The following is a 4,671-nucleotide window of genomic DNA, read 5'->3' on the forward strand; positions in this document are numbered from 1 at the left end:
CTGCTCTGTAACTTTTTCTAACTTCTTGAATTGGATGGTTGGCCTATTCATTATGAGCAATTTTATCTCCTAAAAAGTATATTAGAAATAAAGTATATTTAAAATGTTACAGACCCTGGCCGGATTGCTCAGTTGGTTAGATCATTGTCCTGACACACCAAGGTTGTAGGTTTGTTCCCTAGTCAGGACACATATAAGAATCAACCAATGAATGCGTAAGTGGAACAACCAGTGGATGTTTTCCTCTCTCTCTAAAAAATTATTTTAAAAAATGATATACGTCCTCTAAATACTGTTTTTGCTTTATTCCACAATTTATTTTATTTCACAATTTAAAAAAATATATATTTTTATTGATTTTAGAGAGGATGGGAGCTGGAGAGAGAGAGAGAAACATCAGTGATTAGAGAGAATCATTAGTCAGCTGCCTCCTGCACACCCCCCACTGGGGATCAAGCTCTCAACCTGGGCATATGCCCTTGACCATAATTGAACCTTGGACCTTTCAGTCCACAAGCCAACACTCTATCCACTGAGCCAAACCGGCTAGGGCTCCACAGTTTTTGACATGTAGTGTTTTCCTATTATTCATTTGTAAGGACTTTCCTTTACACTTTTAAAAATACAATGGTTCCTTAAAAATATAATTTTGCAATTCTGATTGGACAGGGCAGATCTTTGTCTGTTGGTAGAAAGATGAAACCAGAGTCCCCCCACCATCCTCCTGCTAAAAAAGAAAAAAAATGTAATTTAGTTTCTAAGTATATAGGAGTTGTAGTTTTCAGTAATAAAAACAAAGTTTTAAATTTCTTATTTCATGGTTAGGGAACTTGGTCTATATGATATTGTTTTTTTGGAATTTGTTGAGGCTTCTTTTATAGTATTACTAGAGGCTCAGTGCACGAACTTGTGCATGGTTGGGGTCCCTCGGCCTGGCTGAGTGATCATGGCTGATTGGGGGATGGGAGGGCTGGCCAGCCAGGGGGGAGGGGACTGTGGGAAGTTTGCTGGCGTAGAGGTTGGCTGTGGGAGTGCACTGACCACCAAGGGGCTGCTCCTGCATTGAGCGTCTGTCCCTGGTGGTCAGTGTGCATCATAGCAAGCAGTCGACCGGTTGTTCGGTTGCTTAGGCTTTTATATATACTAGAGGCCTGGTGCACGAAAACTCGGTGGGGCGGGGTGTCCCTCAGCCCGGCCTGTGCCTCTCACAGTCCGGGAGCCCTTGGGGGATGTCTGACTGGTGGCTTAGGCCTGCTCTCCAGGCCTAAGTTGGACATCTTTAGCACTGCTGCAGAGGTGGGAGAGGCTCCCGCCACTGCTGCTGTGCTCGCCAGTTGTGAGCCTGGCTTCTGGCTGAGCGGTGCTCCCCCTGTGGGATTGGGCTGAAATCGGCTCTCCGACATCCCCTGAGGGGTCCCGGATAGTGAGAGCGTGCAGGCCAGGCCAAGGAACCCCACTGGTGCACAATCAGAGCCAATGAGAGACGCAGGAGGTTGGCTAGCTGGGGAGGGACTGTGGGAGGGCTCCAGGGCATGTCTGGCCTGTCTCAGTCCTGATTGGCTGGACCCCAGCATCAAGTTAACCTACCATTTGGAGCATCTGCCTCCTGGTGGTCAATGCATGTCATCGTGACTGGTTGACCAGTTAACTGTCTGTCCCCTGGTGGTCAGTGTATGTCATAGCTAGCAGTTGAGCAGCCTTAGCACATCATTAGCATATTACGCTTTGATTGGTTGAATGGCTGACTGGTCGACCAGACACTTAGCATATTAGGTTTTTATTATATAGGATAGATATATGTTCTATATTTGCTTAAAAAGTTTATGATTTTCTGTTGGTTGGGAATATAATTCTACTTATAGTACGTTTAGCTCATTAATTGTCTCATTCAGATTTTTGATATTTCTATTTATTTTTGTTAACTTCATCTGTGTATTTTTTAAAAGTTATGTTAAAAATCTTTAATTTTAATGATTGATTTACTATTTCTTCCTGCAGTTATATTACACTACTAGAGTCTGTGGTATCTAATCTAATAAAAGAGAAAAATGGTAATTAGCCGTACGACTGCTACCCTTCCCATTGGCTAATCAGCGAGATATGCAAATTAATCGCCAGCCAAGATGGCAGCTAATTTGCCTATGTCGGCTCCAAGCTACAGACTGAGGCTTTAGGCCTGGGTAAGGGAGGAGCCAGCCAGCAATCGTTGAGCCAGCGATGGTTGATGGCAGCGATGGAGGGGGGAACCGGGGTGGAGCCAGCCAGCAATCCTAGGCCGAGGCTTTAGGCTTGGGCTGGGGAGGAGCCAGCCAGCGATCGTGGATGGCGGCAGCGGTGGCATCGGTGGCGGCAGCAAGCTGGGGGTCCCCGGCCCAGGCCTGAAGCCTCGGGCAGAGGCTTTAGGCCTGGGCCGTGGAGGAGCCAGCCAGCGATCGTCGATGGCAGTGGCGGCGGCGGGGAACTGGGGGTGTCCCGGCCCAGGGCCTAAAACCTCGGCCTGAGGCTTTAGGCTTGGGCCGGGGGCGGAGCCAGCCAGCGATCGGCTGAGGCGGGAGCTGGGGGTCCCCAGTCCAGGCCTAATGCCTTGGCCAGAGGCTTTATTTAGGCTTGGGCCAGGGAGGAGCCAGCCAGTGATCCTTGATGGTGGTGGCGGCCGGAACCGGGGCACAGCCAGCCAGCAATTCTTCATGGCCACAGTGGCTTGGAGCTGAGGGTGCCCTGGCCCAGGGCTAATGACTCGCCAGAGGCGTTAGGCCTGGGCAGGGGCCAAACCAGCAATTGGTGTGAACTACAGAGGAAACACCTTTTCTGACTGCTGATTGGTTAAGCTCCCTGTATGCCACTGGTAATATTCTTAGTAACTTGGGTAATAAGAGTCCAAATAGGTGATCTAGGGTTTTTTACCACACTCCTGGAGAAAAAAATGAAGGTCTGCTGCTGGAGGGTTAAGAAATGTCATATCCTGTCCTAGCCAGTTTGGATAATGCCTCAGCCTGCCCAACGCAGATTCTGGGTTCAATTCTGACCAAGGGCATGTACCTAGGTTGCAGGTTCCTCCCTGGCTCCAGCCCAGGTCAGGGCTCATGCAGGAGGCAACCAATCAAAGTGTTCCTCTCACTTTGATGTTTCTCTCTCTTTCCCTTTCTCTTCCACATTCTCTAAAAATCAATGGAAACATATCCTCTGGTGAGGATAAAGAAAGAAAGAAATGTCATATCCTCTGAAAGACACTTCTTGAAAATGCCTAAAGAAAGTTGTCATTTTTTCATGGTAAAGGGACTGGAGTCCGTGTTGATGAAAACACCTTGGTGGCTGCGGTGACTGGCAGTGGCTGCAGCAGCGGGGTGATGGGGCTGGTGCCTTCCCTGATCAGCCCGGTCGACTCTCACAAAGGGAGGCCAGACTGTGGCTTTGGCCCGCTCCCCAAGGGGAGCAGGGAGCAGGTAGTAGGACATCCCCTAGGGCTCCCAGTATGTGATAGGGGGCAAGCTGGGCTGAGGGAACCCCCTCCCAAGTGCACAAATTTTTGTGCACCGGGCCCCTAGTTCATGTATAAAACTTTATGTTACTGCCCTAACCAGTTTGGCTCAGAGGATAGAGCGTAGGCCTGCGGACTGAAGGCTCCCAGTTTCGATTCTGGTCAAGGCCATGTACCTTGGTTGCAGGCACATCCCTGGTAGGGGGTGTGCAGGAGGCAGCTGATTGATGTTTCTCTCTCATTGATGTTTCTAACTTTCTATCCCTCTCCTTCCTCTCTGTAAAAAATCAATAAAATATATTTAAAAAAAAACAACACTTTATGGTACTGATAGTTCATGTTCCTCTAACTTTTTTTTTTTTTAACCAATTGTAGCATATTTTTTTGTCATTATATATAGACTAGAGGCCTATATATCCATGCACCAGTGGGGTCCCTTGGCCTGGCCTGAGGGGATTGGGCAGAAACTGGATCTTCGATATCCTTCGAGAGGTCCCAGATTGCGAGAGGGCGGTTCTCAGGTGACACACCCAGGAACCGGGCTCCCTCCTCTCTGGTTCCGGGCGCATCACCAGAGAACTGCAGCTTGGCAGCTCATGCATTGAGCGTCTGCCCCCTATGGTCAGTGCACATCATAGCTACTGGTTGGCTGGTCAAATAGCCAGCTGGCCAGCCAGTCGCTTAGGCTTTTATATATATAGATATTTTCATATTTAGCTGATATTTATTTTTATGTGTGTCTCATAATTTCATTCAAATCATAGAGTTCTCATCTTTTATTGGTAAGTTTAACCTCTTTATATTTATTGGAATTACTTTTAAGACTTTTCCCCTACTATATTAGTTTCTATTTTCTATTTACTATACTTTTTACCTCTAAAATCTACCCATACCTGTATGATACCTGTATCCCCTAACCAGCCAGTACTTCCGCATCTTTCTCATGTGCCACTGGATTCTTCTGCCATGAGGTCATTTATGATCAGATTGTCTAGAATTTTAGTTCTGGGATCTTATTCATAAACTTTTAAATTCTCTTTTCCTTTGGAGTTAGCTTTTCTCCTTCTCCCTTCCTTCCTTCCTTTCTTTTGCCAACACTATACTTCCTCCATTTCTTGCCATGTGTTGAATTTGCTTCAGCTGTATTTTCATTAAGGCTTTTGCAATGCCCTGAATTGACCTCATGTCTCTTG

The sequence above is a fragment of the Myotis lucifugus genome, unplaced genomic scaffold (genome assembly GCF_000147115.1).
Source record: "Myotis lucifugus unplaced genomic scaffold, Myoluc2.0 scaffold_438, whole genome shotgun sequence".
In the NCBI taxonomy this organism is placed as follows: domain Eukaryota; kingdom Metazoa; phylum Chordata; class Mammalia; order Chiroptera; family Vespertilionidae; genus Myotis; species Myotis lucifugus.